We start from the raw sequence: 13,523 nt of genomic DNA, 5'->3' as shown, positions 1-13,523 counted from the left end.
TTAATTTGTGAAATACTACTGAATCACAAACCCAGACAGTGTGACAAAATTCATAGCACTACATTCATTTCTGACATTATACCTTTTATTAGATTTATTGTGACTGATTGCTATTTTCTGCATAACTGCAGTCATATATGAAGATATATGAAGTTATTTTCACTCATGGATATGTCTCCAGAGTGTGTTGGCTCATTGCAAGCAAAACAACTGTAAAATAAAATTATTCATAGATACAGAAGACCCATTTAGCAAAGATCTGTCTGGAAAGAGGATCCTTGCGTTATATTTTTTGTCATGAGCTTGGATGGATTTCCAATAGCATGGAGTTCGGTAGGAGGCATTTTGTGAAAGAAATGGGTGATATGATAATAGAATTTATATTCTTGTTACTGGTTCTCATTTTCCTCCTCTTGCTTCATTGTTCTAAATGTTCCTTTTTGTGCAATTTTCTAGTCATGCTAACTAAAAACATAAGTATTTAATACTGTGGATACTGAAAGACAATTCATTTGAATAGTTAGAAAACTACCATTATAAGCTTACACATATCTTTACCTACTCTTTGCAGTCTCCTTTAATTGTTTAATCGTGCAATTTGAGCTACTTGGTTTCACTATTGTGTATCAATTTGCTTTGTTTCTTGAGTGACCAACGGGGTTTTTTGTTCCCTAGAGCTGTACTCTGAAAGTTAAGTTTAACATATCTTTTGGGTACAAATGTAATTTGATAATTCGTTGTCAAAACTTCAAGCCTTTCATGAGTTTGTCTGCTCAGAAATGAGCCTCTGAAATACTAAGAAGCTGATGCCTAAGTATAATAAAAGAGTGCTTAAGTTAAAAAAGGAAAGATCCCTCTCCTCTCTTGATATTCAAAGTATTGAATGACGTGGAGAGAAAGTTACAGATTAATCAAATGAATATTCTCACCATTTCTGAGAAAATTTCCAGGTTTTTTTAAAGGGCATTAAATCAAAGACTATTTCCTTTTTATCGATATAATACAGAAGATACCCAAAGTCCAGAAGGGTCAAAATCATAAAAAGTTTGGCATTTTGACTATTGCTTACATTACAAACATCTTTAAAATTTTGCTTATTTGGTGAAAAAGGGTCCATACATTATTGTATGTACGTTTGGTCATCTAAGAATTTCAAGGTGGTGGAAGCCTATTAGTTAGATATGGAGGAAAATGCAATTAAACGCATTACAGCTGCCTATCCTCAGTACCCATTCTATCTATTTATGCTATATTAAAACAAATGGAGCATGTGTTTGCTATCCATCCAAAGTCTACTGATTATGTAATATGTTTTTCATAAAAACTCACGATAATTTTGAAAGTCAATTTAATTAATCTAACAGATTATAAATAGGATGTGCAAAAGATCTCCTTATACCTTTTGGACACGATGTCCAGGTGGTGTTTATCAATGCAATATTTTTGAAAATGAAGACATTCATTTGATATCCCTTTGTTTTGTAGTGGTATTCATCTGCGCTTGGTGGTGGAAATGGGAAACATTCCTAAGAGCTGTTCATATTTTAAACTAGTATATAGCATAGTATGTTGCTGTGCACCCATCCCAGTGCATGTGCTTATTATGCATAATGTGCGATTCTGTCATTCTTTCTCACAACTATTATGTTACTGCCTGATCTTTTTTCACTGGAAGCAATGGGAATTCTGCTGTTGACCATAGGCAAAGCAGCAATGAAGTCCTTGCTCAGCAAGCAGTCCCACTGATTTCACTCAAACCACTTGCAGGTCATAGTACTACTCAGCATGTATCATAATAATTGAATAAAGCCATAGGTCCCTTTTCTACATAAGGAAGTACAAGGAAGCATAGAAAAAAAACCCTATCTGAGCCTCTCTCCTCAGACTATCTTGACATCAAGTCTGTTTCTATTATGGATACACAGCTTTTCACTGTGAAATATGTTTGTCCTAGTATAATATATTAATATTTTTATTCAGCAAATGCAATACTAGCAGTGGAAAAACTACTACCCGTTGTTAGAGCAAACTTAAGCCATACTCGCATGGCACAAGGTCATCATCTTTTGTGGTCATTCTTTATATGTGTGCTTATATCTTTTATTTATTCCATACTTTTTTTAAATATCTATGAAATTTCTTCTTCTTCATTGTCTATGCTCTCATTTGCTTCTTGACACTACCTTGTTTCCCATCTCCTGGTCTTTGTCTTCTTTTGTTTTGCTTTCAATTTCTTCAGTGACATTCTTCATTCCCATTCTTTTTGTTGTTATTTTTCTTACTCCTGCATTCTCCCTCCCCAACCTTGTTTGTTGAATCTTTCTCCTACATCTGCTTAGATTTAATTTAATTTTATGTTTCTGTTCTGTGAGAAGACAGTCTTCTCCTTTTTAATGATTGTTTTTTCCATCCCAAATGCTTCACCTTTAAATTTGCTGTTCACTTTCTCAGGTAACACTGTTTTATTTCCCCTCCAATTCCACCTTTCCACTTCCCCCTCATTTAGTCTAGTCCAGCTGTTGTCCATGGTCTGCTTTATTCTAACTTATTTTGCACTTCCACTACCACTTTATTTCACTTGATCCTCTGGCATCTTGCTCTGTGTCCCAGAGGAACACAGAAGGTGAACTTGTTATTAAAATGGCACAATAGAGGCAGACGAGAGTTGATTAATTCCCTCCCACTTCCATTCCATTCTTCTGCAGTCACTCTGCTGAGAGCTTGAGAAGTGGAACAGAAAGGTGGGAAAATAAGAAATTGCATTTTCAAGTGTAATCGCTGATGTTCTTCAGACTACGTAGTTATTACAGTCTTGATTGCTCTTCTAATGGGGAAGCAGAAATCTTTAACAGAGAGTTTGGGGATGATGGGTTTTCCTGAAAATCTAGCCAAGACTAAAATTCAGGTTTAGTTACTACAAGAATAATGTCAGAATATGCACACACATAATATGACCCTAGTTCCAACGAATTTACAATGAAAAAATCCACCCCAGACCCTAAACTAAAAGACAGGGGAATAAAATGGACATACAAGTTGAACGATTATTTTCATTATGTTATTATCCAGGCTTTAACTAGAGAGCTTATTCTTTCATGATTTTTCACAGTGAAAATTTGTTAAAATGAAATTTATCTGTTTCAAGAAGCCCATGTTAATTTTATGTCAATGACTGAGTTTCAGATGATTACCCAAATTAGATCAAAGTAGTAACTGTTTCAGGATTCTTCCAGGTAGAGAAGTTTTTGGTACAATTTCTACACAGATGGTCAAGCTGAAGCACTTTGAGTTCACACAAAACAGTTTCTCAAGAACAACTGCAGAACAAGCAGCAAAATATTCTTTTATAAAGCAGGCCCGGTAATAGATTTTGTGTTCACTTAAATGACTGAACTCATGGAAGATGTCAATGCTGACCACTGCATATCCTAGTTCAGGAAAAAGAATTGGTCTGAATACCCTCTCCCTGTTCTCTTACATGTCAGAAATAGCTTTTGCGCTCCAGATGAAAGTATGACACTTCTCTCTTATCCTTAAACCCACATTTCAATATTGCTTATGCACCGTAAAGCCCTCTGGAAAATTTAAGTTGGGGAACTGATATTTCTGCCAAGACTATATAATCCTGGCATGCCACAGCTGCTGAAAACCACCATTTGTGATAGTGTGCCAATTATTTTCCAGGTGCCATGGTAACAAAGTAGAAGAGGAGCCTGCTCCTCCCTTCATCCCAAATCCCCGAAGGCATGATCTTCAGGTTACCTTAGGGCTGACTTGGGAGATCCAAGCAGAATGCAAATGTGTTGAAGCAAACTACTCTCTAAAAAGCAGCAGGGGAAAAAATTACTATTTTCTGTTACTTATGCATTTAGCAACATCTGAAGTTTTAGTTTTTCATGGAATACTCTGCTGAATTTAGGCATAAATTGGTGCTCTGGCCATGTAAACATTGTTGTGTTTACCTTTCGCTCCAAGCCATGATGTGCTCCACTACATGTTACTTTGCAGGATGTTTAATTTCCGTAGCTCTATCGATCAAATTCCTTACAAACTGGGGTTATTTTCCAGCCAAAAGGTTTGCTTAGGACTTCTGTTTACGAGTCAAGAATGCATTAGCTAAAGATGTTTTAATTAGCTACTAAAGGTGGTTTAAGTTGTTTTGTTTTTATCTCTAGATTTTCCCTCATATCAACAGGTGTATTTCTGTTTTCAGAAATACAGAATCACTGATGTTAGATGCAAATAGCATACCTTTCCTGATTGCCCACCACAGACCACAGAATCTTCCCATGCTGGCTCTGGCTCAAGGTTGGTAATTGTTTTTGACTAAATCACATCTTCTGGGAAGGCATGTGGGACTGAAAAGGTAAATCCAGTGCCAAATTATGTATCAGACTAAATGTATAAGTCTTTCACCTGTTGAGACTTAATTTAGATTTTGATTCTGAAATAAAAAATGCACCAAATAAATGCATTTATAAATTGTTGGAGAGTGGCATGGATGATATATAAGCAGGATGGTGCACAAGTATTGGGGACTTTGGATTTCATATGCAATTGCCTTTAACTGAGTAACAGACTGACTTAGAAAGATGTTGAAAGAAGCTCACATATCACCAAACTGTTTTACAGAAGTGAGGCCAACTTTGTAGTAAGAAAATGTTTTGCTAGTATGATACAGTATTGCTGGCCATAACTCTGCAAACTAATTTTTCAGCTCAACAGTGGAATTGAAGGAAAATAAAAATTTGTATCAGGCAGAGACAATCATTGTTTTGTTCTATATACTGGTGGGATATACACCAGTCTGCATTTACATGAGTTAGTGCAGTACCTGCTCCCACATGGATGCATTTCCTCCTTCCTTCTCCTTTATAGACATAAATTATATAGCTTCAGTTTAGTTCTCATTGTTGCATAGACAAAATATTCATGGTCAATAACGGTTTATACTTTATAAAATATTACCAAATACTGTTTATTTGCATCAAAAATATTGCAAGAAGTTGAAGAGTTTCATCTTCTTAGGAGATTGTGTTACTCAGGGTCTTTGAAGTACTCCCATTTTTTCTGACGTGTTTTTTCTGACCTTTAATAGAGATGACTTTCTGCTGCTAAATGAAAGTTTTTGTCCTTTAAGTGGTTGTTTATGACCAGCTATATTGGTAATATACTTGCCATCACTCGGTTACTGTTGCTTTGCTCCCACATCAAGGAAGCATCTTCCCAGGCTGAGGTGTTGCATTGGCAGTCCATGAACACAAACATGTGGAAGTTCTCCCAGTTTCTAAGTACAGTAGCACTGGTGAAACCAGAATAGAATTAATAAACAGAAACAAAGGCAGTGAAGATAAAAAGGTACAAGATAACAAACACCCAACCCTTGCTTTAGTTTCTTTATGTCCAAATACAGGTAATTGACAAATGTGGGTTATGGGGGTTTTTTAATGGTGGTTTTTTTTTTTTTTTTTCCTTCTTCCTAGCTGTATTGTATGTGGTGAGTGTAAACTGTAATGAAGGAAAATTATTATCAGTAAGATTATCTTGATGGATTTTGTCACCTAACTGAGATGTAAGAGGCGACTTGGTTCAGCGAGTGAGCTGCTGTGCATTCAGACATCCTCTGGTAGTACTTGGTATATTCTACACTTTTGACCAGGAAGGGAGACCTACTTTCAGATATGTATTTCAGTAATTTTTAAATAATGCAGAATGTCTTTTGTTTCCATCTTTTGCCCCAGACCCTTTCAAGTATAATCCCTGTTTTACTTGGGAATGCAAATACCCATGTAGAGTTTTGCAGGTAGACAGGATGTTGATAGCAACGTGATCTAATTTGGAGTGTTTCGTCTAGAGTACTCAGCACTGGATAAAAGCATGCATACTTTTTAAATCGTTCATGCAATGGTTCAATTTAGTTTGCATGATCAAGAGTCCCTGAGCAGGTTGAAAATTACAGCCTGCAAGATATAGTGGTTGAGAATAATGACACTTCTATTGCTTAGTACATCATTATTTCAGTGCTTTGAATTCTTTTTCAAGAAGAGCAAAGGGGTTTGCAAAGGCTATTTTCTCAGTTTGTATGTTTGATCAAACTCATGTTTTCAGATATTGCAACTTACTTAAGAAAAAGTAAAAGTGACCATTTAATTTTGCATTCATAGCAGATAGGTATTATCCTCTTTTAAGCAAATGTTCTTAAATATTTTAGATTTGATGTGCTCATAATTTCACCCAAACATGTAGTGAAAGAATAAAACCAATAATTGCTGGACAAAGATACTGTTCGTTTATGTTCTCTGTGTTTCCTGGGATACTGGTAGTTTCTCTAGGCTGGTTCTGCCTCACCTTTATTTCCAGAGTTTCTATTTCTAAAATGGCTTTTGGAGTCACAGTTTTGGGTGCTGCCACCTTCTCATAGGCACTAGACCAGCAAGGGAGGGGGAGAATAGAACAGGAACTGTTCCAGCACGCTACAATTTCGAAAAGGCCTGAAAAAAAAAGTTTGCAGCAGACATGAACTGAAGGGTGCTTTACAAGGGTGTGCTACAACTTCTTGATTTTGGACCTTTCTGGATCTGTAATATGCCAGAGGTGTTCCTTCAAAAGAGGGTTTCTGCAACACATCTGAGCTCCCACATACACTTTTGCATCCCAACATGTTACCTTGTTATCCTTGGAATGTATTGCATAAGGATTCACTTACATACAAGCAAGTTTTCACTCATCTCTTACTCGGCACTTCTATACCATCCCTCTGTGCCAGGAGAAACAGAGCCTGTCAGACTTAAGGTCTATCTCAGTATTAGAAAAATGGAAGATTAGATGGAGTCCCCCTGTACTCTGCACTGGTGAGGCCACACCTTGAGTATTGTGTCCAGTTTTGGGCACCTCAATACGAGAGAGATATCGAGGTGCTGGAGCGAGTGTAGAGGAGGGCAACGAAGCTGGTGAAGGGCCTGGAGAACAGATCTTATGAGGAGTAATTGAAGGAGCTGGGACTGTTTAGTTTGAGGAAGAGAAGGCTGAGGGGAGACCTCATCGCTCTCTACAAGCTACCTGAAAGGACATTGTAGAGAAGTTGGTGCTGGTCTCTTCTCACAGGTAATTAGTGACAGAACAAGAGGGAATGGCTTTAAACTGCAACAGGGGAGGTTCAGACTGGACATTAGGAAAAAAATTTTCACAGAAAGAGTGGTTAGACAGTGGAATAGGCTGCCCAGGGAGGTGGTGGAGTCACCATCCCTGGATGTGTTTAAGGGTTGTTTAGATGAGATGTTGGGGAATATGGTGTAGGGGAGAACTTTTTAGAGTGGGGCTGATGGTTGGACTTAATGATCCCAAGGGTCTTTTCCAACCTGAATGATTCTGTGATCCTATGATTCTGTGAGATATTTGAAAAGATACTGTAACATAATGATACATGCACAGTGATACAGCTACTTAAGTTCTGCAAACCAAGAAAGTTTTGCTGTGCCTAGTCTTAAAAGGATGACCTATGTAAAACTTAACTGTTCTATTTGTGAAAACCATGAATAATGTTTAATGTCCATATTATTTCAGCTTTTTTTTTTTTTTTTTCCTCCCAACACCTTTAGTTTGAGCATCATTCAGTTTCAGTAAGAAAACATCCAACAAATCCTCAGGCGAATTCTTAAATTATAAGTGTTTGTCATAAATCCATAAGATTTTTGTTTTGTATGAACTCAGAATTTTATCACTTAGAACACATGAAGTTGATGAAGTCTGGTAAATTTACCACAAACCTGGCAACATCTGATGGTTTTCAAGAAGCCCCAGTTGCTGGTAGAACTTGCCTGTTTGTAAGTCTTACCATTCCTACATCCTGTGTTTTCTATTCTAAGTCCATATTTTCTGAGGCAGGTTTTCCATTCTAAAATCTAGAGAATCAAAATTGAAATAAAATACTAAGTACATAGTTCTAAAGTCAGTGTCATGATTGGAATGCAAATCTGTTATCTGAAAATATGGAATCTGAACATTTTGAAATGCCTCCATTTTTGGTTTGTTTGTTTATGTTTAAGGAAAGGAGAAAATTCTGGTTGGAATTCAATATAAAACTTTTTGTTAGTTCATTGCTATGAGCACTACACTGGTCTAATTACTCATATTTCTCGCTGGAAAAAAAACCCTACCTGTTTCATTGCAGAAGGTGCTAGAGGTAGGTGATAAGAATTTAACTTTCAGAAAGACAGCATTCAGTAAGTGGACTGTAGACTACTGCAGCTCACAGCAGACTCAGCAAGGTGAAGTTTATAGCGTACCCTTTGTCCTTTGCCCAAGGGCTTATTCTGAGGATATAAAAAACAATACGATGTCAAACCATCAATGGACTTGACAGTGTCTGCATTAGGATCTACCATGTCTTTCAAGGATTGCAGCTCACACTTTTTGTCCAAAACCAGTTTGACACATGTGCATGAACCAGAGCAAGGACTTGAACTTTGGTTTCCTGTGTTGCTGGTGAGTGATGTAACTGCTACGTAACAGAGTAAATCACTAGAGTAAATTCTCCATTTACACCAATGAATATTTAGTTTATTGATATAAAGTAAATCAGCTTCAATAAAAGAAACTAAGAGAGAGATAAAACTTTTACCAAAATAAACTTGAGCATGACTAATTAAGGAAATTATTAACTTCATTATTGATGAGCTAAGGTGTCTAACCTGTGTTCAAGAAGAAACCTAGCTCTCTTACATCCTGGATGAGTGCTCTGACTGCCAGAGTGGTTATCTGCCGTGAAAGAAGAATCCCCACAGACTGCATTCTGAAGGAAAGAATACTCCTTATTAAAAACTGATTATATTGAAGCTGATATATATAGAATCATAGAATTGTTTAGGATGGAAAAGACCTTTAAGATCAAGTTCAACCATTAACCTAGCTAGCAGGTCTACCATTAAACCATGTCCCTAAAAGTGCCACATGTACACATCTTTGAAATATCTCCAAGGATGGTGATTCAACCACTCACCTGAGCAGCCTGTTCCAATGCTTGATAACCTTTTCAGTGAAGAAATGATTCCTAATATCCAATCTAAACCTCCCTTGGCACAAATTGAGGCCATTTCCTCTCATCCTGTTGTTTGTTACTTAGAAGAACAGACCAACACCTGCCTCGCTACAACCTCCTTTCAGGTAGTTGTAGAGAGCGATAAGGTCTCCCCTCAGCCTCCTTTTCTCCAGGCTAAACAACCCCAGTTCCCTCAGCTGCTCCTCATAAGATTTGTTTTTCATAGCCTCCACCAGCTTAATTGCCCTTCTTTGGACAACGTGTAGACTCATACATGCATAAAATGCATGTATGCTTGCAGAAAGTTTTGTATTTGTGGAATTTGTATTTCTAAATGAAAAGGTTTCTGTCAGGATGTTTCAGACCAACTGAAATAACAAGACAGGCATAGTGACTGATTCTGCCACCAACATTTTATCAGAGCTCATATTTGCTAATACCTGACATCATTTTTCACTTAGTTTTGCTTGATAAATAAGTGAGATTTAGCTGGAGAACAGTATGACATTAGATTTACCATATCATAAACCTGCTATTTATGTTTTCAAATTAGTAGTTTTGTAATATGTTGTACTATATGTTCAGAACACGTCCAGATTTTTAAATCATTAGTATCATTAGCAATGCAGTAAATGTTGTGATAAGTAAAACATTCTCTTATAGCAAGTATTATCATTAGGTATCTAGGCAGTTCAGTAGTATGGTTCCTTGGGTGTAGGGAAACATTTATTGTGCAGTTGTGAGGCAGTCAGTTCTGGAGTGAAAAAACATTCAGTTTAGAGCTCCTACCAAGAATAGAGAAACTTTCCACAAAGGCACTGGAACAAATCCTCCACTTACAGGAAATACCATAGTATTTTCACACAGTAATTGCAAAGGATGTAATTTCCGAGGATGGCATTTGAAAATACACTAAACAACAGACTCCATGGTGCTCAATTATTCCATGGAGTAGGAATAAACTCACTGTACCTTCAGGGAGTTGAAAAGAAAAATCATACCTGATATTTAGACTACAGTTAACTCAATGCCTCTAGCTGGGATTTGAGATATTATTTCAGAATAACAGAGAAAGGAAAAAGAATATTTTTTGGGGGGTTTTTTTTAGGAAATTATGATAGGGGGAAAAGGTAAACATGGCTTACCTGCGACAGGTGTCTTCTCTCCTGTTTGCCTTATCCAATTTAGGATCTGCAAAAGCCATGGCAGGGAACAGATGCCAAAGGTAGCACATAGGTGCTGGAACTTCCTTAACCTTCATTCAGAGTTTGACAGACACTTAAGGAAAAAAAAATAAGTAGAAAAGAAAAAGTAACCTCATAGCACTTAGATGTTTAAAGTTGTTGTGGTGTAATGAAACACTATCCAGATGTGATTATATTCATTTCATTGTATATACAATACAGTATCTCCATAATGTCTGGATGGGACATCGCATTTACATCATTCTGTACTTTAATCTTAGAATCCATTGTTATTGATATCATCAACAGATACCATGGTATTATGAGAGTTAATGTCTATAAAGTCTCTCTACAACCATCCAGCTGCTTTTGGCTCTCAGTTCATCAGATGTTAAACATTATAAAACAATGCAGGGTTGTTCCCACCTTGAAGTCCAACATTCTTCTTTATGCATATGACTAAATGGGTCATTTTATTCTTCTTTGCTTCTCATTAAGCATAATAAAAATTCTCTTTTACACCCAACAGCCTTTGTTAGTAATGGTCTCCTCATTTCTCTGATGATATCAGTTCCCCTAATGAAAAAAATAAGTAGTTGGGATCCAGCTCATCTGCTATTGGCCCATATTTTCTGGCATGGTCCATTGCTAGATAATCTATTTTTTATTTTGCAGTTCAAAGATCATGAGATGTAGATCCCTAAAGCTGCTGCATATTCAAGGCTCTTACTCTACCAAACACAACTCCAGATGCATTTTAGTTCTACCTAGGAACAAAGACCTATGGATCCCAGATTTCAGAAGCCTTGTTGTGAAAAATAGGCAGGCCAGCAATTCCCCAGTGTGATTGAAAGGTGGGGGAATTCTAGTAGATAAAGATGAAGTTTATCTTTTGACTCATGTTTCAGATAGAGATCTATACCAGAGAGAATTCACATTTCAGTTAGAAACTCACGGCTTATGCAATTGTATTCATGATCCTCTTACGCACAAAGTTAATGAGACAGAAAGTTCCCTACCTTCTTAGCAAACACCAAAAATACCTGCCAGCAAATAAATATTTATTCATTTTTTTTAGCAAACATTTATTTCAGTTACTGAAATCAATTTCTTAGTTAACTAAAATGCATCTCATTTCACATGCTTCCACTATGTGCCAAACATTGTTAAAAACTTGCAACATAGGTAACAGAAACTGTTCTCCTGGACTTGGAAGGAGGAAGCCAAGGACACATTTAGCTGGAGCCACCCTGCTAAATGATAGCTAACGATATGCTCACCTCTGTTCAGCTAGGACTTCCTTAGCTAACTTGATCATGACCTGGCAAAAAAAAGAATCCTTGGCAGAGCTGAATTAAAAAGGCACCCGGTTTCAGCTGAATGAAAATTTTCTACCAAGACACCTTTATTTTTTACAGTGGCCTTCTGAGCTAGAGCACCTCTGCATAAACCATAAAGAAAGATTTAAAAGCATTTTTATATAGGTAGAGATGCAGGTTTTCCCGGTCTCTACATTTACACAATAAGAGATACAGAAGAGGATGAGTTTTGTTCTGGGGTTTAGTATATCCCCTGTTAGCAGCATGCAGTAAAAAGGCTGTAGGGTAAATCATTTTGGGGGGGGAGAGGGGGAATTTTCGAAGCACTATTTTGCAGTAAGGCCCAAAATGCTGCGGAAGGAATCTAGTGTGTTTTAGCTCACATCCCACACAGGGCTTCTGCAAGTACGTAGATGACAAAAAGAAGACTAGGCAAATGGTGGGTTCATTGCTCAACAAGATGGGGGACCTGGTTACATGGGACATGGAAAAGGCTGAACTACTGAATACCTTATGGTATTCTGGGTTGCATTAGGAGGAGTGTTGCCACCAGGTCAAGGGAGTTGATCCTTCCCCTCTACTCAGCACTGGTGAGGCCACATCTGGAGGACTGTGTCCAGTTCTGGGGTCCCCAGTACAAGAGAGGTGTGGATATACTAGAGAGAGGCCAATGAAGGGCCACCAAGTTTATGACGGGACTAGAGCATCTCTCCTATGAAGAAAGGCTGAGAGAGCTGGGACTGTTGAGCCTGGAGAAGAGAAGGCACTGAAGGGATCTCATCAATGTATATAAATACCTAGTAGGAGGGCACAAAAAGGACAGGGTTAGGCTCTTTCCAGTGGTGCCCTGTGACAGGCAGAGAGGCAATGGGCACAAACTGAAACACAGGAAGTTTTGTCAGAACACCAGGAAACACTTTTAGTGTGAGGGTGACTGATCGCTGGCACAGGTTGCCCATAGAGGTGGTGGAGTCTCCCTCCTTGGAGATATTCAAAAACTGCCTGGACATGGTCCTGAGCAGCCTGCTCTAGGTGGTCCTGTTTGAGCAGTGGAGTTGGACTAGATGACCTCCAGAGGTCCCTTCCAACCTCAATCTTTCTGTGATTCTGGGATCCTATTTGTAGATCAAAGGGTCCCTGACTAAGGCAAGTGAGAGCCATTCTTTTAAGCAAGTGAAAAAATTAGGGTACATGATTCTGACATAACTTCAGCATTCTTGTGTTTCCAAAATGATGCCTTAGAGAATAAATTTACCTTCATGGTATTAGAAGGGAGTAGTTGTTTTCTGAAGTAATTCTTTCTCTCTAAATGTATTTATGAGAAACATGCTGACATCAATAATTTAATCTTTCACATGCTTTCTAGTAGTCCATAGAGTCTAGTTACATAGTAGACCATGAAATTAAGTTACCACTAGACACAAAAGGAAAAACTGTCTGTGCTGTTATTACACAATAAAGAGAGCTATCACATCACCTTTTCATTGGTCTAAACTTGAACTTTATCACAATGTGGAGAGTTTGTGTTTTCTTGTATCTGTGAGTGGTTGTAATTAATGCAATACCTGTATAGTATAAATGCCTGTAAATCAGATGTCAGGACTGACTAAAAAATGTTTAGTTTTAAAAATCACATGTTGTCACAGCCTGAGATATAAAATATCAATTCCCTATAACCATTGTTTAAAATGCTTTTTAAAGCATTTTGCACATGTATTAGTGTATGGCAGAGGAGGAAGAAACAATTGTACAAAGTGGGTTATGCATAAATTTATTGTATCAACATGGGCCAAATATAAGTGATGAAAAAAATACTTTTCCCTTCCACCCTTTCATTCTGTGTAGCATTCTGCAGTGTCTCTGCAGTTGAGGAATTAGCTGAAGTAAGTATAGGAAAATAAGAGGAATACTATATAAATAATAAATAATATAAATAAATACTATAAATAAATAAATAAATAAATACTATAAATAAATAAATAA

General features: G+C 37.3%; 1 long non-coding RNA gene across 1 annotated transcript; it reads right to left on the bottom strand.

Moving 5' to 3' along the window:
* Positions 1 to 4,956: 4,956 nt before the first annotated feature.
* LOC141941834 (uncharacterized) lies at positions 4,957 to 10,768 on the bottom strand. Its single transcript, XR_012628438.1, has 3 exons — positions 10,648 to 10,768; positions 10,183 to 10,315; positions 4,957 to 5,302 (listed from the first exon to the last, which is right to left on the bottom strand). It is a non-coding gene; the product is annotated as an uncharacterized LOC141941834 (long non-coding RNA).
* Between the last annotated feature and the right edge of the window lie 2,755 nt (positions 10,769 to 13,523).

The sequence above is a fragment of the Strix uralensis genome, chromosome 3 (assembly GCF_047716275.1).
Source record: "Strix uralensis isolate ZFMK-TIS-50842 chromosome 3, bStrUra1, whole genome shotgun sequence".
In the NCBI taxonomy this organism is placed as follows: Eukaryota; Metazoa; Chordata; class Aves; order Strigiformes; family Strigidae; genus Strix; species Strix uralensis.
The sequence above is the reverse complement of the archived record's forward strand: the minus strand, read 5'-3'. Positions and strand labels throughout refer to the sequence as shown.